Raw genomic sequence first — 24,400 nt, 5'->3', positions numbered from 1 at the left:
TTCTTCCGTTACCGCTTGAATTCACCACCTCAACATTTTATTATTTTAATGCTATTCTGAGGGCTAATTTACTATTGTGATGGATTGAAGCAGCTCGCTGGAGACGCAAGCTTATTATAGTAAGCAAAAAATATTTGTGTGAAATTATTTTTACTTTTATTATCTTGTTAAACTGTAGCCTGAAAAGCATTTAAACTTCTAAAAATATGTGTAAATCATAAAACATTCGTAAACATAACGAGGGCATTTCTGTGAGAATGACCCAAAAATAGGATGTTTATGCGCTCATTGTCAAGGTTATTTAATTACATTACATTTTAAATAACTTTACTGTTTAGATTAGACCAATTCTAAAATTTAAAACGATCTGGCAACTAGTATTTTTTGACCCCTGAATATATGTATTGTTGACACTAGTGGATTAAATTAACTATTTTTTTTCAATAGTTATTTACAGCTTGCTGGAACTCATGGTTTTATATTTATTTTGTATTCCTGATTTTAAAATTATTTATACTGTCACCAATAATGTTTGCAATGTTTATTGGAGTAGTTTACTGTTCCAAAGAAAAAATATACATTTTCAAAATCAATGACACTGTTACTAGAGCCGAAATCATTGATAAGTTAATTCCAATTTTTTTTAAAAGTTTCAGCCTTTAATTTTTTGGCTTAATTTTAAATATTTTCTATTTTTAAGGGTGCAGCTGCTCGCTGCTCTCCCTTGCCTACTCTGACATCCGACAAAAGCTTTTCTCGGACATCTTTTCATCCATAAGCATTATCATCCATTTTAATCCTAAGCTTTTATTCATGCACGCGATTAGTGACGAGGGAAAGATCACTGATTTAAAAATTTTATCGGTTGCCAGTTTCTGTTAAATAAACAAAATACTTCTTATGTCAGCAAGAAAAAGATTTAAAATTTTCCCTTGATCCTACTTTTGGGGGTAGCAACACGTGAAAGTTTAGTTACGTTTTCTTTTCCGTGCTGTCCTCTGTTATTTAGAGAGAAAAAAATCATTTAAATTTTGATATCTTGACGTTTCCGCAAACACGAATTGCGATAGGACCCTACTCGTTGAAGTTCATATTTCTACAGATGGAATGGAAATGGTAAAGAAATCTGCACCCGTCCTATTATGACTCATGATTTTCCAGAATAGATAATACGAGTATAATAAAGATTATTTACAGCGTATTACGTTATGTATTTTTATTTCTTATCAGTGTTAACTGATGGGAATGAGTAATCGGGAAATTTTGAATTTAGATAGTTTTATTGTTTATATTCATCCATACAGGTGTTTTCGCCTGAAAAAACACAATTTTTACCCAAAAAACCTTCTTTTATAAATGTTAAGTCTGCTTGAGTTAGGCCCTGAAAAAAAAATAATAATAATTTTAATAATAAAACCAATCCGCCGATGATTTGTAACTATGATGAAGAAAATTTCGCTCTCTAAATAAATACTAAAAACAACCATCGTCATGGTAGTCTGTCAAAGGAGAGTAACATCTTTTTTGGTGAAGCGAGGATAGTATATAATTCGTTATTGCTAAAAAAAACAGCCCTGAAAAAAATATAAATAAAATCAAACCGCACATGGTTTGTAACTATGAAGGCGAAATTTTCCCTCCTAAATAAGTACTAAAAACAACCATTGTCATGGAAATCTGAAAAATCAGAGCAACATCAAACTTGGGAAAGTGAGAATAGTACGCAATTCGTGATTGCTCAAAAAAAAAAAAAAAAAAATTATTATTTAATGTGTTTGGACTGACCCGTTGATAGCAATCGAAAGAACACATTTTTCCTGCTTATGAAAGCATTCGTTTGGGACTTTAGATTCATATTGAACTGAAGTTATAAATAACCTTTTTTTTCAAGTAAGTTTCAAGAACAATTCTAAACCTTTATTTACGCAATTGGTAACGATTTCATTATTGGCACACAATAGTAGAAAGCTTAATCATTTAAAATTCTTATCTACTGTCAATTCTTTTGAGTTAACAAACAAAACACTTGTAATTGGTTTTAGTAAGAGATTTTCAATTTTCTCTCATGATTCTGCTTTTACGACTAGCAAAACTCAGTAGTTGTGATTATCTTTCTTTTTTGCTTGTTTTTTCATTTCTTATAAAAAAATTTGAATTTAATGCGCGCTTTTTCCCGCGAGATTCATCTGAAAATGAGCAAGGCAATCGAGGTCGCGATTATTTTATTTTTTTAATTTAATATAAGTTCTTGTACTACTAACTACTGTAATATATTTCACGTAAAAGTGTCAAGTCCACCCTTTATGGTTTTACAACAGGATACGGTACACAACGCAACAATACTTCATTTAAGTTTCATTTGCATCAATTATTTCCTTTCAAGAGAAAAGCAAAACTGCCAGTCTTCCCAAAAAGCGCAGCTATTACATAACTGGTTGCATCCAATGAGATCAGCGATCGCATCCTCGTTAACACGCCCTCCAGTGCATCAGCAAAAATCGTAACGCCAGCGAAACAGCGATAATCTTACAAATCTAGTCTTCCGCTCTACCCCGTTCTCCCGCCAAGCGAGCTCAAGTTTCCACTATTGTAGGTTTTCTCCATTTTATAGAGCTCACTGGTAGATTTTCCCTGCCCGCTGAAGTCGAGAAATGGCTAAGTTTTTAACATTAAGGATTTGTCCTGCCCCTAGACGCTTGTTCACACTTCCGTCGCCCGTGACAATAGCTTATTTTGGTTACTTACTGCAACGGGCTTTCCGTGTCAATAGGCGCAGCCCTACAAAATGTACATTTTTATGCACACATGCCAGAATGCAACAACGTGCTTCGTTTCATACAGAAAACCTACAATATTTCGAACCTTCGACCGAAATCACGCCAAATTACCAACCTTCAGTTCAAATTCGGTGCTTGGCGAGAAGGCATTTTAACCACTTCCTTTTTAGGGGGATAAAATTTTTAGAGGTAAATTTAGGGGTTTAAATTTTAGGGTTTCATCAGGTAAAAATGTTTTTTTTAACCTTTGGGAATGCAATGTTCGACTGTTTTATTTCCTTTTTTTACTTACATGACTTACATACATTTTTTGAGGGTGACGTCACAGTGAAAGATCACGTGGCTTAATGACGTCACATGAATCTATCCAATCGCATTTAGGGGCATGGACTCTATAAGCCATTATATCTCCATGAATAGCGCTATGCCCGCTTAGTTTGTTAACATTTAAGCATAGACTAATAATAAGAGTAGACCGAGCTTTCTCATTCTTGCTGATAAAGAAAATTGGTTCATAGATGTATCATGTGACTAGTGGAAGGGCTTGGCGAAGACTTTGGCAGCATGGTTGCTAGATGGCAGCATTATCTATAGTTTGGCACTCGACATGTATTTTAAGACAATGTGTTTTCATTAAAAAAAACTTCCAGGTGCAGAGATTGAACTGTTTTTCTTTTAGTTATGCATTATTTTGACATTAGTAATAGTTTTTGATCAGTTTTCGGTAACTTTTATTTCATTTGGAGCTGTCAGCGTTGGCGTGAACGAAATGGCGTAAACGTTTTGCGTTAACGCAAAAATGTACTAATCGGTATCATAAATTGAAACTGTAGGTAAAAATCTTACCGTTTGCTGATTCTTCTTGGTCGCTTGCATCTTTTATTGCTTAGAGAGTTATTGAAATTGACTAAAGAAAATGCACAATACTATCTAAACGAAAAACTCACTATATTAACAAAATATTTACAACTTAGAATAACAAATTTAAAAATCCTACTCCATAAAAGATCATTCTTCCGTGTTCCATCAATTCTATTTATTTTATTTCGCGCTGGCGTTGATCGTCTGCTATGATTAACGCCCGCTGTTGCTAGGATATCCACCAGTCACATGGTTTGGTTTATGAGCAGCAAAAGGGTTGCCATAGCTCGGTCTACTCTTATTATTAGTCTATGCATTTAAGCTACGCCAAATTCCTAACCTGAACAACGTTCAATGCTTCGTGTTCTACCTTTGACTGAATTTTTCTTGTTGAATTTGTTGTGGATTCCTAAGTGCATGTGATAAAAAGGTATGTTATTCAACATTTGTTTTTATATTCTTGTTACTTTTTTTGTGAACCATATTGTTTATCATAATTTGCTGCAGAAACGTTTTCCAGTGGTTTCTTTTCTTTCAGCGCCAAATTTGCTTATTGACTTGACGTATGCACGTATTTTAAATTTTATATGAATTTGTGTGCATATATGACCTGCTTTAGTTCTCAAGCTATAAGGTGCCCGCACTTCGTTTGATAAAAATTTAACCCTGTTCAATGTCATCTTTAAAGTCATTTTAATCATAGACGTCGCTGGCATAGAGGAGGACTATTGTGAAACTATCTTCATTGTTAAGACTATTTTTATTTTTCGTTGCAAAAGATGTTTTTGGTTCCAGTTCATTACCTATCCTTTGAAGTGTAAAAGTCCTGAGTTTCGAATCATGTATACAATTGTGTAGTCCTGGAAAAAATAACTTGGTAAAACGAGATACCTTATCTTCTTCACACTTTAAATAACAGGTGGTGCCCTTTCCATTAAGGCGGATGGAATGAGCCGTCCTAACAGCAATTAGTAGGCTTGCAAGTGGGCACATCAAGTACCTTTCCTTTCACTTAGTTCAGTGAAATTGAGATTTGTACTAAATGCAAATTAATGCTAGCATCTCCGGATCATCTTTTGTACTGTACAGGACTTGATAAAAAGGACATCTATTCCAATCCTCTCTTGTTGTACGATTTCTTGAAGACTTTTGTGCTCATGGACCGAGAGGAATTAGTCGACAATAACTCTTTTAATATGCTCTTAATTAATGGAACAGACTCTTTAGGGTGTCATTCCAAGTGAGTGCCCCACATTCAGACAAGGTCCCCACTCAATCCTCTCTGATTTTCATTGGATGCACTCAGTAGCGTACCTAGGGGGTCTGACGAACTTGAGAAATTGCGCTCCCACCGCACAATGTCGTCCCGATGGGTAGTCACCGGAGGTCACTATGACCTCCCAAAATGTTTTTTTTTTGGGGGGGGGGGGCATATTGACCATTCCCAAGCGGTAATTCTGTAATCCACGCTATGGCTTGGTTTCTTCCATGCTCGATAGATGGCGCCACCACTTTTTCATGATTTTTTTGCTTTCTTTTTAAAAATGTCTTGTGTCTTTTAAAGTTTTAACCATGGATAGCCTATCATCCGGCTTTACTCATTCAAATATTAATGTTACAAACGATCAAAACGAAAATTTAACTTACAGAGTAAAAGAAATCACTGATGAAAATGCTGTAAATGTAAGTTTAAAATTTTTTTTTTCTTAAATTGCGGATTATCCCGAAAAAAAAAATGTTATTAAAGGGACAGAACAGCCGATTTAAATTATTGGAATTAAAAAAAAATGAAAATTCATGTGCCTAAAGGTTTAACGTTGTAATTAATACTTAAATCAACGGTCTAATTGATACAACTATATCAATTGGATAACATTATATGCAGTATTCGGGGGGGGGGGGGGAGTACATGTATATAGTGTGAAATGTAAGTCAGAGCAGCTCTTTTACAAAAGTACTCCAATAGGCTTTCTAGTTTTTTATTTATTTATATATTTATTTATTTATTTTTTTTTTTTGAAAAACAAAGACACACATACATATATATATATATATGCCAATGATTTTTTTTTTGTGGTGGGGGGGTGTGATCGTTTCCTTTTGGGGGGGGGGGACACATTCATCCTTTACCCATGTTTTGTAGCATTTTTTAAAATTTTCTGTTTAGTTTGTTCTTTAAGTTTTGTTTTTTTCCACCAGTACTTACATGTTCTTTACTTAATTGCTATGTTGGGCCTTTTTTGGTTAAAGATTTTTTAGATTGTATTTGTGTTTTAATAAAAATTGAATTAACTTCTCTTTTGATTGGCTTATACAGATTTAACTTAAATATGCTTGTTAATTTTATACACAGAACTGGTTACAGCAACACAGTGAAGATACAAAAAGTGCTTGGCGTGTTGCAACAACATATCCGAAATCAGGGAGATTTAATAAATACAAAATCAGCTATCGCTGTGTGCATGACAGACAGAATAGTTTCTGGGGAAGCATACAGGATGCACTGCTAAATTGACAATCACAATACAAAGGCAAGTTACTTTTAATTAAATGTATATATAACGGGGTTTGAAATAAGGTTCAATTTCTAGAAGTGGAATGTCCCCCGTTACTTCAGATTCCAGGGTGGATTTTTTGAATTTCGAGTTCTGAAAATTTGTTTACAATTTTTTTTATAATTCATTTTTATTTCATTTTTCTATTTATTCATTTTTAAATTATAATTTTTTTGGTGTAATATCAGTCCCACATTTTCAAATAATTATTCCTTAATTTTGCAATTTTACTTTATTATTTCATTTTCAATAAAATATTTTACAACTCGGTAACATCACATACACTCAATTATTTTTTTAAATAGAACATTTTCTGGTTCTAATTATCCGAATGGGGTTCGGTCCCTATTGTTTAGAAAAATATTTCTACTGAACAAAGACTTTTTTTTCTGGCGATCAAAAAGTTAAAGTAAAAAATTGCCTATGATTTTCCAAAACGGACTGTCGTTTCCAGTAGTTTTCGGATCGCATTTCGACCGGCGGATCAGAATTAGTTGATATTGGCGGATCGGAATCGGTTGATGTAACCAGTTCTGTGTATAAAATTAACAAGCATATTTAAGTTAAATCTGTATAAGCCATTCAAAAGAGAAATTAATTCAATTTTTATTGAAACACGAATACAATCTAAAAAATCTTTAACCAAAAAAGGCCCAACATAGCAATTTAGTAAAGATCATGTAAGTACTAGTGGAAAAAACAACAAAAGTTAAAGAACAAACTAAACATAAAATTAATTTTTAAAAATGCTACAAAACATGGGTAAATAAAACTAAGGGTGAATGTGTCCCCCCCCCCAAAAAAAAGGAAGCGATCACACCCCCACCACCAAAAAAAAAAAAACATTGGCAAAAAAAGTGGTGGCCGCATGGTAACAGATTTTTATGAAATTTGGTATACAGGTTCCTTTTATGCCTATATAAAAATATCTAAAATATTTTTGCTTAAAATTTTTTATTTGAATAGTTACATGCAATTGAAAATTGGTCGAATTGAACAGCATTCTCATAAATCCTCAATGTTGCATTATTGAAGGCTTGTATCTCATTAACTATTTAATGAAAACATAAAAGTTATATGTTGTTGCAATCTATGGAGTAGGGTTATATTAATCTGATGTCAGTAAAATTTTCAAAGTTATTATAGTTAACTTTTAGTCGAGTTTCAAAAACTGAAAATATTTCAATTTTCTCATAATTAAGCATTTTATTTTTTAATCTCAATCTTTAAGGAATGCATTAGCTTTGATGAAATTAATACCCAATAATGTGCTAAAGTATCATAAAAGAAATACCTTACTTTTAAAGTTGTATTTTAGCTCCTTTGTCTTCAAAATCAGTTTTAAACTTAGTGCCATTTTGTAAAATGATGATTTTCCCCTTCACATACACACAAAAATTCAAATGAGGGAAAATTCAGACAACTTCAAATTTTTACAAGAATATAGAGCTGTGATTCTACTATTTGCTTGAAGAAACTCGAAATTGGTTTTTGATTTCCAAACGTAAAATAAAATTCAGAAAAATAGCATTTTCTTTGTGTTTTATGGGTCAATCCATACAGGTTCGATGGATTTGTGTGCTCAACCATTTTTAATTTTTTTAAAATTCATATCCTTAAAAGCTGGATATGAAAAATGTTTAAAACCACTTTTATTTTTTCTCTCAACTGGATTTTCGACTTTTTAGAGGTCATCAAAAGTGATTTGTCGTAGTCAAAAATGGTACTTTTAGATCTTTGCATTTTGGCCGAAATCTATTTGAATTACATTTATGACAATTACTTTAATGCTTTGATGTTAAAGTGCATAAATTGATAGTCTTACATGCTGAGTTACGTAGCTATAAGTTAATAATTAAAATAACGGGAACAGGTTAAAGTTCAGGGTCTAATGTAAAAATTTTACTAATTTCAAAGGGAGATAACTCGTGTAGGAGACGGAAACACAAAATGAAATACGGCAAAAACTAATCACTGGAACCATGCTAAAAAGAATATGTAACTGTTGCTGTGTGTTTATGCACCTTTTATAGATTACAGCCCCTCAAAAATCGGAAAAATAACATTTTTAGACCCCTGTAAACCAAAAGGGGATGGAATTAAAAATAAAATTTCGTAGCCAATTGAATATTCCATTCAAGTACTATGCATGTTATATATATTGCAGGGTTCGCGTTTACGCGCTATAGCGGGTTTTTTACGCAAATTCGCGGGAAAGGGACGCAACTTCCGCGAAAATTCGGGTCCTAGGGACCCAGAACACCCAAAAGATAAAAACCAGAAAAAAAATTGTGGAAAATGCTGAAGATCTATCGAGTGAATGCTTTTAAGCTTCAATGACCAGGAGAATCAACAGAAAAGGATTAAAATGACCCTATCTCTGTATCAGCTATTCGAACACACCCCTACTGTTGACCAGTCAATGGAATTTTAGTGATAAGACTGGAGCTTACAGTGACCTCCTGGGCAGAGCTCAAGGAGCAAAATATTGCAAGTTCATAAATAGCCCAGTGTACTCTATTCTAAGAATAAGTTCTCCCTCAACTTTTATCTCGGGGAAATTCCTGAAAACAACAATAAAGATCAAAAGTAAGAGTGGTTTCAATGCAATCTTCAGGATTGATACAGGACAACTGAGTAGTAAAAGCTTATCTATTTTGCATTCACCTAACCAGAATTACTTTTGAAAATTATTATCTTGCATCCTCAATAAAAGGATGGGTGAAAAAAAAATGGCGAACATTTTCCCGATCGCGCAAAACACAAAGTTCCGAACTTAACATTTTTCTTGTTAAATTACTTATGAATATGAATTTTATACAAAAGCACTTTAACCTTGTTCATTTGCTAGTAATTCACCTATTTCTGAGGGGCTATTTTTATTTGGACTTGCAAAAGTCACGTATTAATCGATCGCGCCATTTTGAAAATGGCGAAATTTTAAAAGTAGCACTAAAGCCAACACAGATATTTTAAAAGAGTCACAATGAAGTCAAATTTTCTAATTTAAGATTGCAAATGAGCAATTTTCATACCCATGTGAGAAAATGTTTCGTTTTTGCGATCGCGATTTTTGCGTTGTGTTAATTCGCTTGCGATTTTTTTCTATTTCTATGAAATTGCCATTGATAATTGATGGAGGGGGGGGGGGGGGGGGCAAGTTGCTTTTTTTCACCTAGAAAAATGTTGATGAAAGCAAAGGTTAAGGGAGTGCTTTCTGCTTGATCAATCAAAGGCATTTATTTTTTATCTCATGGTAAAATCCAACTTTAAAGTAAATTTTGAGTTTACCTCATTATAACTGACTAAATAGTTTCTCAAATAACTAAATCTTTTGCAAGTGTATTATTTGAACATATGATAATCACAGAAAAAAAGGGCAAAATTAACCAATTTAGTTTATTTCATACCTTTTTCAAATAACTATGTGGATAGTTTCTTTTCCCTAAGTATAAATAGTTGTATATTATTCAATTATGTGCTAAGATTTTCTGTTTAAAATTTAAGGGACTCATTTTTTCCGCCAAAGGACCCAAATCTATTTCATTAATGGGTCCTTGGGACCCAAGTTACGGATAGTTGAGCGCGAACACTGATATTGTTTTTTGTATTTAGTTTGTAAAAAAGATACAGGGCTTTGAAATTGAGCAATTTTGCTGTATGGATTGAATCTTAGGTGAAATTATGAGATAAACGACTCAATGATGCAAAAGCAAGTATATCTAACATTTATTTCGATTTAAAAAAAATGTACATTTTAGCAAATGCTTCATAAACTTGCTTTTGAAGAAATGAAACACGAAAGAAATGGTTAATTTTGCTAAACTTACAACAAAAAGAACTAATGAAATTTTGCCTAAGTTCAAATTACTCTAGTAACAAAAATACGTTGATACCAATGATTAAAATTTAATAGCATCTAAGAGACACTTCAATATATTACATAAAAAAACTTGAGTAAATTTAGAGCATTCCCTCATCTTCAAAAAAACATCTGAAATAGAGGAAAAAATGAAATTTTCGATTTTTTAAAGTGCGATTTCGTCATCAAGAAATTCATAAACAATAACTAAATTAGAGCAGATAGTTAGTTATAGATAGTTTTTCAACCTGAATCATTTTTACTCTTATATTTTCATTAAGAGTTAGAAGAGTGATTTGTAATCTGAAGTAAATTGGCAAAATTTCAATATTTGTTAATATCTCAGATTTAAAAAAAGATCCGAATAAATTTTACTTTGCTTTTTCCCCAATAGAGATTTGTTTATAGAATGCGGAAATATTTATTTTTTAAGTGTACGTTTATAACTTATGGAGTTATTGAGTCACAAACTGGCAGCAATGAAATCCGAAAATTAAGGCTTAGTGTAAGCATCAACTTCTAATGTCAATAACAAAGCAACAAACAGTTTTTTAACTTCCATACTTTGCATTTCCTCATAGATATGCATGGTTTACCTAAATAAAAATTTTCATTGAAATCTGTGACATGTCAGCCACAGCTGATTTGCTCATTTCGCATGGAATGACCCATATATATATATATATATATATATATATATATATATATATATATATAATAATAATAAAAGTGAAAAATATTGAAAAGACCACACCAAGAGCCCATAGATGCGCATCGCAGCAAAACTAAAAAGCCAAGTAAATATAAAATTAAGCAAACAGAATTACAAATATTAAACAAATTATAAATAACAAATGATGATAAAAAGGAAAAATGCAAACAGCTATTAAGTAGGAATAGAAAAAGAGTGAATCCAGAGCTCATCAGCCGTGGAGGATTCATTAATTATGGTCAAAAGACCAAAATTTTAACTATAAACTAGACGAGAATGCTTAAGCTCCAGTACATGTAATATAGAGTAACAATGGGCAAACGCACCACTTGCTAAGCTAAAAACAATAAACTAGAGCTCAAACCTAAAACTAAAAGCAGGGGGTTTCGCCTCGACTAATTAGGAAAACAAGTTCCGATAATTAGCCTTCCACGGGACAGTACCTGCCAATAACAAAATTGTCTTACCTTGAAATCCAAGTAAACATATCCTGTCCGTTGTTCAGCCTGATAAAAAAGCCTATCCATTCGTCAACAAAACATTAAAAATATAAAAACCATGTCCGGAAAACTGTCCAAAGACGTACCAGGTCGCCTGTTTCGCACGTGTAAAAATTTTATCCCCTACGGTGCTACATCGTTAAACCGGTTTAGAATGTTTCCCTTAACCGATGTATCAGTATTTCTCCGGTGTAACGTCACCTGTCCAGGGTTGCGGCCGTTTTAATCCTATTTTTTTTTTAACATTAATGTTGAAATGTAAGAAAGGGAGGTTCAGCCGAACCAAGCACTGCAACCAGAGGTCTATTGAACTAGTCCCCAAATAGAAGTCTTAAAACAGACTAGTTGCTGAAGTATAATTCTGCAAACACACAATAGCTGTGGCAAATCCAAGGGGGAGGGGTCTAAGGCGACTATTGCCCAATTGCCCTCCCCCCCCCCCTTGAGGTCCGAACTTACAATAGATAGAATTGAAATTTCTGATGTTTTTAATACTACAGTACATTTACAAATTTAAATATACAATGCATTTATTATTATTTTATTACATTTAAATATAACTACAATATATGGACAGTTCTTGGAGGACAGTTTCATTATAATTTTCAAATTAAACAAGCCATATATGTTTAACTTATATTTAAAGGGCCTATAGGCCCCCTCCCTCCATGAGGTCAGAAGTACTTCGAAACAAAACCGGGATTTCAAATTTAAATACTCATTCAGGGCCGATCCTAGCAGGTGTGCAGAATGTGCGCCATACAAGGGCAGCCAAAGCAAGGGGCGGCCGCAGACCGCATCATATAGTTCTTATAATCAAGCAAAAATCCTCAAGAATTTCTCACAAGATAACTTATAATAAGGTGAATAAAAATGCTGATTTTTAAATGTTCAATTGTCAAAGCATGTGCCGATTTCCCGACAACAAAGCATAATTTACGAAAAATAGTGTTAGGGAACATCGTGTTGGTTCATTGACCATTAATATCTACTCTTAACACACATGCTTCATTTGGTTGCAAAGTTTGTGACAGAACCGGTAATCAGGCATGGATACAGGGGAGGGGAAAGGCCCCCTTCTGAAGCATGAAATGGTGCCGTCTAAAATTAGCACCGAGGCCGGCCACTAATGTTTCCCCCCCCCCCCACAAGCTTTTATAGACCTAAACAATGAAGACATATTTTATATATTTAAAAAGACTTTTATTAAAAAGTTTGGTAAGACCTCATTTGGAGTATGCTGTTCAGTTTTGGTCTCTATATCTTAAGAAAGACATTAATGTATTGGAAAGGGTTCAAAGGCGAGCTACAAGGCTAATAGATGGACTTTCTCACTTAGACTATGATTCCAGGCTTAGAAGGCTAAAAATGTACAGTCTTGAGCAAAGAAGAGACCGAGGGGACAAGATTCAGTTGTTTAAATTTATTAAAATGAAAGATGTTACGGGGCTAAAGTTTAGCACTGAAAACAGGACAGGGGGTCATTGTTTTAAGCTATTTAAATCTCAGGCTAACATGAATATTAGGAAAAATTATTATTATAGCTGGGTAGTGGAACTTTGGAACAGTTTACCGGAAGAGGTGGTAATGAGCAAGGGGGTAGATAGTTTTAAGAGGGCCATTGATCTTCACTGGGGATTGTAAATTGACTAGGACCAGTCTAGCTGGGCCCAGAGCCTGTTGCTGGTCGTCACTTTTGTATTTGTATTACTCGCCAGGTAAAAGATCTCTCGGGTATTCATTTGGCTTGACAAAATTAAACCCCTAGTGCAGTTTCGCATCGCAGAGAGCTCAAATGTCTCCATATGGTGGAAATTCAGCGTCACAATTTCCTGTGCCAGTCACATCCGCGCCTTAATGGTAGCATATGAAAGACTAGATGCTCTATCGGTGGTTTGCACTAGGTCCGAAAGGGCTAAAGTCTCAAGCGAAGCCCCATTAGAAAGAAAAAAAAATACCATAATGGATCCTAAGATCACTTATTTTACCAATTCGTTGCAAAAAAATAACTTAAAAAAAAAAGGCAATACTCCTTTAAAAAAAAAATTGCTTCAAAGGAAGTCTCCGTCCCTCAAAGAGTTAATAGTTAGTTCAAGCGTTTAAATGATGGTTAGAAATGATAATTAGAAAACAAATAAAGTTAGAAATTTCCTTTAATTTCGTATTACCAAGAGAATGTTATAAATGTAATTAAATAAAGAACTAGTAGTTCAAGTTTTTTAAATAAAACCTTGCTAATATTTTCATCGAGAGGGTGACTGAATTTTGCCAGAAATCTTGTTCAAATCGAACAGGGTGGCAGAATTATGTTATATAGCTTTCATACAGTTATACATTCGACTCGATAGATGTAGATTTCTTTATTTTTTCAAATAAAATGACTTGTACATATTTTAATGAAATAGATTACATAGCTTTAATATTTTATTAAATTATCACCTGCATTTTCCAAGTAATCTCGAGAACAGTTTTCGTTTTCCAATTTTCTTTTATTAATATGAATTATCACTCATTTTCAAAGCATCAAAACAGAGGAAGCTTATGTGATGGAATTTTTCTATCCATGTTTGTAAACTTAGTATGGGATAACTTTTAGTTTAATGTTAAATTTATAAACTGACGATATTTTTGTTATCTAATTCTAACTAATTGCTCTATCAATTTCAATTATTTTATTAATTTTAGTTAATTATCATATTTTCATAACCAGTTTTAATTGGATTTATTTTTTTAACGTAAATTTGAGCTACTAATTCTGCTTTAGCATGCCTCCTCTTTTGAAGTTCGTGCAATCTTGGGGGTCCAATCTTGGGGGTCCAAGATTGCAAGGACTTGGGGGTCCAACCCCAACAAAGTTCTAGCTATGTGCCTGAACAAACTCTGTGTTTAACAATCGTGGATACGTGGAGTGAAAGTGGAAAATTGCAACTCCCTTGAGAGTTACATATATGAATGATGCACTAAAATGTTGTACTTTTCCCCCTTTATGACAATTTTTCTGATTAAAATCTTGAATGAACTGCCCGATTTCAGATCAGGTAGGAGGACAGGGCCCTTGCCCCCAGAAGAAAATTTAAATGTAGCTCTAAAACGAAGATCCAAAAGGATGGCATGATCTCCTTGACGAAACTAAAGAAGTCTCAAAATTGCGCTTCTAAGACTTTACTTTCGGGAAACTTCGCTGGTTGAACCATCGATCTTAAGGACCCAATAAAGTCTCTGATTTACCTCTTCCACCTTAACTTGTTTAAACATAGCCTAAAAATGTTGGCTCCAAAATCCAAAATGTGTTTTCAGACGACAGCCCTTCCTATTATCAAACGTCATATAAAATTGCTTTGTCAATTTTCGAAATTTTTGCAGTGGAGGACCCCGAAATCCATTCGCAAACATTACTACCAAGCCCCTATTTCCACCCCCTCTCACTTAACGTATTGCAAAACAAACTAAAATTGCGTTTTTCAAACATCAGTTTCAAGAACTTTTGTGGAAAGACCCAGAATACCCCACTGTACCGTGGAGCCACAGTTTCTTGCCTAAATTAGTGTGAAATTGATTTCAGTTTCACAAACACAGTTTGTGAGAGCAAAATGAACCCCCGCCCGCTCTTAGTCCCATCGTTATCAAACAATGCTTAAAATACGATTTTGGGACTTATATTTCTAAAGAATTCCGGGTTAGAACTGCAAGGCTTGTGTAACTTTTTACGGCGCTAGGGTATATCCATCAATCGTCTAGGTGAGGTAGACAAAAGTCTATAGTTATATTTTTCAGGTTGTTGAAAAATATCCGAAAGATCCGTAGAAGCTTCCCAGTTTTGTTAACGTCACCAAAGATAATATAAAATTGCGATTTTAGAAATATCCACTTAAGAGCCCCAAAATCCTTCCTTCTCAAAAATAGCCTATAATGGATTTCAGTTCCGAAAAATATTTTGGTTCAGAATATTTTCACGTTTCCCCTATTGTTTTCAAATCTAGCCAAAAATGGGTTTTTGAAAAATAGTGCTGAGAAATTACCGGAGGATAGCCACCAGATCCCCTACCGTCACCAAAGGCGGCCTAAATTTGTGTTTTAAACTTAAATTCCTTCCCTCTTGCAACGTCAACAAAGGTAACCCAAAATTGCGAGTTTGAAGTTTCAGTTTCGCAGATTTTTCGGGAAAAACGCCGTTCTTTCCTAAGCTACAGTCTTAAAAAATAGCTTCAAATTGATTTCAATTTTGAAAGAATTTCAGGAAAGAACTGCAACATTACTTTCACCTAAAGTCCCGAAAAAGTTCCTAAAATTGCGATATTTGACGTCAATTTTGAAAATTTCTCCATGCGCCTTGAATATACTTTACTCTTTTGTCCTTGCAACCAAACACAACTAAAGATTAACTAAAAATGTTTTTCATACGCCAATTTCGATAATTTTCTTGGAGCAATCCTCCTCTCCTGAACCCTGACACCTGCCCCATGCTTCCCCTTCCTCCGTCCCTTCTCTGATGTCACCGAAGAAAGACTATAAAATGCGTTTTTACGACTAGTAAATTTTGGTATCTATTACTTTCTTCAAAGATATAAATTGTACCTAAGGAGTTTCTTATTGCAAAAAATTTCTTCCTTTTTATAAGATCATTCTTTTGCCCCCCCCCCCCCCCCCGTTTTAAATTCGAACTTGGCATAGAAATTTAAAGAAAGATTTATATAGACGTTAAAGATTAGTCAAAATATGCAAATTACTCTTGAGGGGCGGCACATTAGGTCTTTGCACATGGGCGGCCGACACCCTAGGATCGGCACTGTATGCATTATATTTAAATATATACACTGTCGTGAATTAATGGTGAGTTTGAGGGGGGGGGGCTAAAGGAACTGTAGCTCCTTCTTCCATTCGTTCAAAACTTACATCAGATTACAATGTGATTTGCAATAGAATGGGAAGGCCTGGAGGAAATAGCTTTGTCCTGATGCTATCAAGGTTTTTTAACCTGAAGTTATCAGTTTAAATTAACGCAGTCATATATTTTACTGCTTTCTCAGGCTAACAGGGCTATAACCCCCCCCCCCCACCCCAATGAGGTCAGAACTCACATTGGATAAAACCAAATTTTCGCAGATTTTAAATACTGCAATACTTTTACAAAGAGCTTAAAACTGATTTTAAGAAAATTTTGTTGAGTGAGCCCCTGCTTCCCCCTAAAATATCATCAAAAACAAAGATTACATAAAATTGCATTTTTCCTACACTATTTTCAAATATTTCTGGAGGAAATTTTCTAGCTTTTTTTTTCCAATTAACTTAATCTTCACCCCTTATTTGGACAAACATAGAATGAAATTTTATTTTGGTGTTTCAATTTCAAACTTTTTTAGTGTGAAACTACACCTATCTATATTTATCGTTGCCTAAGTGAGCTTTAAAATATGTTTTTAGAATGAAAGGCTCCCGAATCTCCTTCCCCTTACAATACCATAAAAAAGCTACATATTGCCTTTCTATCTTTATTGTCGAAATTTTGTTGGCAAAGTCTGCAAACACTTCCCTTAACGTGACTAAAAAAAGATTCATCCATAGGCCTTCAAGCTTGAAACATTTCCTTTAGAGGTTTAGTCCAACTGTCGCTATAATAGATAAGACATATCTACTTCCCCCCATGGGCAGATTTATGGGGGGGCAGAGGTGGCAATGCCCCCCAGTTTTGGGAGGACTTTATATACTAACACATCTTCGAAAAAAAAATTTTAAAAAATCATTTTTTTTTTTGACTAGTTTAAAAAGGAGAATTATTATATTTGGATTATTATTTGGATTTATTGGAGGGGGGGGCATAGGGGCAATGCCCCCTTGTTTTGGGAGGACTTAAAATAGTAAAAACACATCTTCCAAAATATTAAAACAAAAAAAATCATTTTTTTCTTTTTTGAATAGTTCAATGAAAAAGAAGAGAATAGCGAGTGCCCTTTTCTGATGGGAGAAAAGAAAAAAAAAAGAACATTGAATACAAATAGTACAACTGTCATTTTGGTGCTAAATATATGCCTATTTTCACTATTTTGGACTGAAAACCATTTGGGCAAGTATATAAATGAAAATATAGGCTAAACGAGCTATGCATTCAGCTGCAACACTTATAATAATTGACAAGTATTAAATTAGAACCTAAAACAAAAGGAACCCCCTTCCCCATTTGCTCTAACAGAACAATCTACTCGTTATGATTTGTTTTCTTTCTCAGAATGTTTATTTTCAATTTGCGTGACTTCAAAAACGAGATATTTTGTGTGCTTACAGACAAAAGATTTTGAAGAACCTTCTGGAATTCACATGTTCAGATTGGTAAAATTGTAAAAATCCTTTAACCGTAAAAACTGACGAATTTTCGTGAAAATTACAAAAATCTGCAGGTAAGAGTGAATTACATATAGGGCCGGATTTGCCTATAAGATAAACAAGCTATAGCTTCGGGCTATTTCTTTGAAGTGGGTCCGTAACTCGCAAAAAATTGCATGATTTGTTCTTTAAAAAATGAAAAGTGCTTGAAAAAATTAATTTCATTTTCAAGTGCTTGAAAACCTTGAATATTTAGAAATGTGTTGCTATAAACCTGAAATTTTAAAATTTCTAACAAATGGTAGGGGGAGGAATGCCATATGTCAAATTCAGCTCTTTGCTCAGCTCATCCTGCTTTAAAAGTGTAAAAATCATGGTGCTTAAGTTTTTAACATATTACTTGAAATAAATTTTTGTGACTCACATGTTTCATACCTTGCTATTTATTTAATCCCAAATGCAGTATTTTCGAAATTCTTTTGTATTGATTGCTTTGATCTTGCTTCTACTGCATATTGTTAATCTGTTTAGCCCGGAAAAAATGATACACTACCTCTATTCATTTCGTTTTCTGCACTGCTTATAATTAAAAACAAGGTTGTTGTAATGAGAGAATTCTATAGTTTTTTTTTTCTTTTAAACTTAAAGTAGTTTTTTTTTTTTTTTTTTGCAAAGTTTGAATAATACTGTACAATTGTGTAATCAAGAACTCAATTTCAGAGGCTGGAAAGTGCAAATGAGGTGCCTTAAATTATTAAATGTTTTAAAATCCTTGAAAAGAATTGGTGCAGTATAACCTACTAGGGCTCATGCCAAAAACCCAATCTATCCAACCAAACCTTGAAAATAATTAGACAAGTCTTTGAAACTCCTAAGCAAAGTGTGCTTCAATTTTATTTCTTATCAAGTGTGTAAATTATGAATTGTTCTAATACGTAGTATGCTACTCTCATGTTACATATTTTCTAAATCTGTATAGCATTTCTTTTAAAGTATTAACTTACATCACAAAGCACATTTAAGTCATAAAACTTAAAAATAAAAAAAAATATTTGTCTTTTTTTCCCCCGAGATTTTTTCTATCCAATTAACCCTTATAAGGCTTTGAAATGCAGAATTTTATATCCATTTTACAAATTTCCTCCAGGGGACAAACCCCCGGACCCCTACCATTAGGGAATATTCTCTGTCCTACTTAAAAGGGAGCCCTGCGTCACTCTCTTGATACCAGTCGCCTCTCTTAAGGTCAATTCAAATAGGACAGCATGAAAACACATTAATGAAAACGACACAAAAAAAAAGATAAAGCATGGCCTTATGCATCACAGGAAAACAGACCAAAACATCTGGGGGGGGGATTTAAAATGTTGCTGAAAAAAAAAAACCCTGCCCCCCCAGGAACTCAGTCCTAAATCCGCCTATGCTTCCCCCTTTAGGTGGTTCAGGTAATGGACCACATACATCCATATAACATAATTGCAAACATTTATCTCACCTTTTGAAAGATTGTGATTTAAAAAATATTCTACTTGTTTTTGCTAAAATAAGACTCATACCCTTCATCTACTACATTTAGTTCAGGAATACCGCAAACACTTTTATTCTTACTTGTTTCAATGATGTATTTATAATTAACATGACAAAACCTATTGTGTCGTAATTTTGACGCTAACTACTGCCATTTGAACCGAAATATTGTTGGGATGTTGTTGCCACCTATCACCTCCCAAAATGTACAATATGGCCATTTAGTCAAAGTTTAGGGATTTTTTTTTTTTTTGTTCAAACGATGAAAAAATACAGAGTGGATTCACTTTTCTGGTTTGGATGAAACGTAAGAAATTTGAACCTTATCGGAATTTTGAAATTGAAGTTATAAAAACAGAGTTTTAGATATTAATTGGGAAGGTTCGGTGGCTTCGATTGGAGCAGTTCGGTGGTCCCTCCCCGATATTTTTTTCGAAATTGAAATATCAAAAAAGCAACTGTAGATACTCTTCTGTTATGTAAAAGAGAGTGGACGAGTTCGAGGACTCTCCCCCAAAACGCTTTCAAAATAGTAGTTCTAAAAACCAGGTTTTAAACTGTCACTATCTGTGATAATGTTAGGGAGATTTCCCGAATCTCTTCTCCACCTATCTAGGATTAGCTAATATTCTGAAATTGAAGCTCTAAAATTGCAATTAGGGCCGCCCTTCGTAACGTTAGGGAAAGGAATTTTCGGAAGCACTCTCCAAAAACATTTTTCCAGACTGAAACCCTGGAAATCAAATTTAAGACTATCTTTAATGATTTTGACGAGAGAGGATGAGGGACGCTTCACTTAAATGTTCCAACCTGTTGCTTTAGAAATGCAATTTTGATTGATATTTGGTAATGTTAGTGGAAGGAGTAGTTAGGTGGCATTCTCCCGGCAGTTTTTCGAAATTAACAGTTCTGGAAACTCGGTTTTAGATGACTTTTAATGACAAAGAAGACGTTTTTTGGGTGTTAGTCAGGGTTCACCGATATATATCCGATATTTATTTTGAAAATATCATGATATTTTCAATATTTATTTTTTCAGCTATGGTAATTCCAATATAAAAATTATTAATCATAGTAATGTTCATTTCTTATTAAAAATAAATAAAAAGTTACTATATTTTAATTTATTAATACATCATTTACATAACTAGGTAATATAATATTCCTTTTTATTTTATATTCATAAAAATATTAGCAATGCAATAATTTTAATTCATATTAAACGTGCCCAATTAAATATTAAACGTTAGTCAGGAAAAAAAAAAGGAAATGTCTTATGACTGTGCAACAACTAATGCATATTTTTTATTTCGGAATCATATACAGGGTGTTCTCTTTTAACCTGCAAGACCTTTATTTTCACAACTGTTAGTCCTAGATGTATACCTCCAATTGCAAAAATGTTCAAAAGCAGATGCAGGGTTCAGATATTGAAAGTTTGAAGTGAAAATAAAAAAGTCAAAAAATACGAAATTTAACTTTTTGTACGGGCCTCAGGTCCCCTAACTTATGTTCGGGGAAATAATCTCCATTAAAAAAATAATTCCAACGCAAAAAGTTCGAAATTAGTTCGACCAATATTCACAGAGATATGAAACGCAACATTTTGTGACTTAAGCCACTTTTCACTAGCCATAGATAATAGCTTTTTGAGGGAAAATATAGTGGTCAACAAGAGTTTAAAATTAAATGTGTGAATAGTGTGATTTTTCAATTATTTGAGGTTTTGTTGTGTGTTTTTTGCGTATCACTGCATTTGCATTTATTTTTGAATAGCAATGAAAAATATAAATAAATTGCTTTTCTTACTTTGACAACCTTTCATTCTTCTTATTAGAAAAAAAAAATTAGCATATCAGGCTACAAATACTGTGGAATCACCCCATATGCAAATTATATTATCATACAACAACTTGCATTATCAAAGTTAGTATTTTAACATACAAGGATAAGGTGGGGGGAGGAAATTGCATCATAATTTAAGTATGAGAATTTTCTAAACAATTTTTGCTGAAAATTTCAATTAACTTCCTGAAAAGTTGAAAAAATTGTTTCAATTTTTCTTGAGTGGAAATAAATCACTTTGGGGGGGGGGGGAGGCGTTTTTTTTTCCAAAATTTTCGTTTTTTCCCCCGACAATTTTCATCTCTACTAACAATTAACCAAGAAGGCATGCAGTGAAGCACAAGCATTAAAAAAAATTTCGGTTCTTTTTTGGGATGCACCGGGTAGTGGTCTTAATGGATTCCGGATATCCTGTGTCTCCTCATTTGCCGGATTCAGACATTCAGACTGATATCCCGCGGATATCCGGCTTTACTGTTACTTTTAGTTACATTGCTTGTTCTCATATTTTTGTGTAACACTGCATCAAAATAATAAATCGAATTTGTTTCGCACATCATTTCTTTAAAAATATATTATTAGTGAACAGTTTTATAATTCACATCTATTTTTACAATAAGTCATAGTTGTAATTAGACTTGCATGACGTAGAAAAAAAAAAAGTAGAAACAAAATAACCTTGTTATAAAGCAATACATTCTCTTGCTTCCAGTTTTGTAATGACATAAACATAATTTTGCTTTGAAATTCTTTTTATTAAGAATCGTACGCATGTAAAAGATATTTAACATATAAGTAGAAAAAGAAATTATTAAAACAGGCCATCTTCACTATTTTAAAAACAAATTAATAAACTTAGCGTTAAAACAATCAACTTAATTTTATTTTAATCCCAGAAAATAAAGTTTCACATTCTTTAAAGGTGCAAACCAACATCTTAAATTTTTTATTAAGAGATTCATGGTAAGCACATTAACTTTCTAAAAAACAAATTTATAAATTCATACTAAAATAATAAACTTTAAATTTTACTTTACATCCAAAAAATAGAGGCACACATTCTTAAAAGAAGCAAAGTAAAGTCTTAAATATATTATTGAGAGCTATATGGGTAAACAAGTTAACTTTTTAAAAAGCAAATTTCATAAACTTATATTTAAATAATCAACTTAAATGAATTTGAGAGAATTTACGAATTCCAGACCGGAGCAATGACTTATCTTTTTGATATATAGAAACAATTTTTCTATGTGTATGGTCATGGAAATTTGCTGGAAATTCGATATATAGAAAAATTTCAATTTGTGGAAGTTCAATATAGAGGCTCAACTGTAGTTAAAAACTTGTGCATCATTCCCTGTGAACTGGATGAATAAAATTAGATTTTACAAATTTATGTCAAGCAGTGCTAATAAAATTTACGGGATCTACTGTACCTTGGTTTTGATACATGAAAGTTTTAGAACCAGTAATGGTCCAGGAGGTTTGAGTATTTTCTTGGGAAGAGTTGTTGCAAAAAGTACCTCCAGAATTTGCATGAGTATAAAAATGATTTTTCCTCATAGGTGGCAATTAGGACTGAAAAGTGGGAGGGGGGGGGGGGCAAAAAAAAAACTCACAACTAAAAACCATAAGTTTTTTACCTGCAGCAAAAAAATGAAAGAGAAAAAAGTTATATGCCCTCAAAACTAGCCTTAGTAAAATTTGAGTGGTAATTGATGCAAATCTAACAGCTTAACTCATTTGCAATGTACATACATCCCGGCAAGTTTTTGCCTTAGCCCTGGCTTAGGGATGGTAACTTACTGCTATAAAAAGCTTCACTCATGCTTTTCTTAAGATTTTCATGAATTATGTTCATAATAACTTTCCCCAAAGAAACACTTAGACATGAATTTGACTTGCATTATTTACCCCAAAGTATTTTGATGTCAAACACTTGGCAATAATTTCATTAAGAAAGTATGGCCGTTTAAGTAAAATAATTGATTTACTAATATCTAAACAATGAATACATAACTTAAGTTACTGCTTGCATTAAATAATGTTTCGTTAACAGATATACAAAGTAAAATAAATAAATGAACCATCAAAAGGGTTGGAGGGGGGGGGGGGTTGCCTCCCGAATTGCAGTCACTCTTGCTGCTTTATTACATGATGAAATAACATGTACAAAAGTTGAAAGCATGGGAGCTGCAAGCAAATTAGTAGGCACATGTTAATTTAGAGAATTCTGTTCTATGTACCAGTTTCTATCACTTATTTGTTGTCCCATTTATCATAAACTTGACCTGTTATATCTTAGTACTGATTGTGACAAGTTTTGAATTTGGTTTAACACTTAGATATGTACAACAGCCTGGGAAAGTATGAAAGTCCTTGAGTTTTACAAAATTTTTTCAAGACCTTGAAATTCCTGGAATACTAAAACAACCTGCTAGAACACATGGAAAGTCCTTCTGTAACTGTTTCCAAGTCACAAAACTGAATACTATGAGTTTTGTGATCCACTTAAGAAATAAATTGGGAATTAGCTTAAAAGAAAAACACAATCAGCATCAGACAAGAAATATCACTAGTTACATGTATGCATAAATTAGAAAGTAGCTCCCCTCCTTTTTTAAAAAGCTTTGCTGCACTTGGTTTTTTTTCCCTGCCCCTTGCAAAACCAAAATTACAAATATGTGTTTTATACTACTTACAATAACAAAATGTCAAACATTATAAAACATTTATACATATTAAATATTTTTTGAGTAATTCTTTTAATATTTAAAAGTTATATCTTTTAAATTAGTAAATTTATTAAAAATTGTGTAAAATTAGTAAATGTATTAAATTTTCAAAGCCAGCTTCCCCCCCCCCCCCTGATTCCATAAAGATTTTTAAGCTATTTAGTTTTTATGCCAGTAGTCTAATACAATAGGCTTCGCTTAATGTGATCACTTTGGGACAAATGTAATTTGATAACAATAACTGACTGATAACAATATCCGAATATAATCCAGGACGCCCAAAATGAATTTTTTTTCTATTAAGAAGCATTGATTGTCACAGCTGCAAATTACAATGACTCAACTGAACGCAGTTTTAAACTATAAATTAACTAAATTAGCAGAATGGAATAGCTCTTTTTTCCATCGATTAAACTATCCATCCGATACTACAGAGTCTGTCTTTTTTGTCCATTTTAAAAGCAAGATCTTCTGCTTTTTGTCGCATTAATGGACCGTTTACTTGCGCATCCTTTTCCCTGACATTCACATACCACAGTTTCAAAGCAGATTCAACTTCACTATCTTTTCCAGCACGATTTCGCTTTTTGTTTAAATTTTCATTTGGCTTCACTTAGTTTTCAATCTCGTCACTCATCAGCTCTTCTGCAGCATTTCTGTGATTCGTAACGGCAAAATTGCTAAAGCGTTTTGAAATGTCATTTTTTT

General features: G+C 33.2%; 1 protein-coding gene across 1 annotated transcript in view; it reads left to right on the top strand.

Annotated features, from left to right (window-relative positions):
• Positions 1-3,785: 3,785 nt before the first annotated feature.
• LOC129218242 (uncharacterized) overlaps positions 3,786-24,400 on the top strand; it is a 75,306-nt gene continuing 54,691 nt past the window's right edge. The window contains 1 exon segment of the mRNA XM_054852466.1: positions 3,786-4,068. The gene's annotated coding sequence lies outside the window, so the exon portion shown is untranslated.

This window comes from Uloborus diversus, chromosome 3 (genome assembly GCF_026930045.1).
Source record: "Uloborus diversus isolate 005 chromosome 3, Udiv.v.3.1, whole genome shotgun sequence".
NCBI classification, from domain to species: Eukaryota; Metazoa; Arthropoda; class Arachnida; order Araneae; family Uloboridae; genus Uloborus; species Uloborus diversus.
This window is presented reverse-complemented; position numbering and strand designations above follow the sequence as displayed.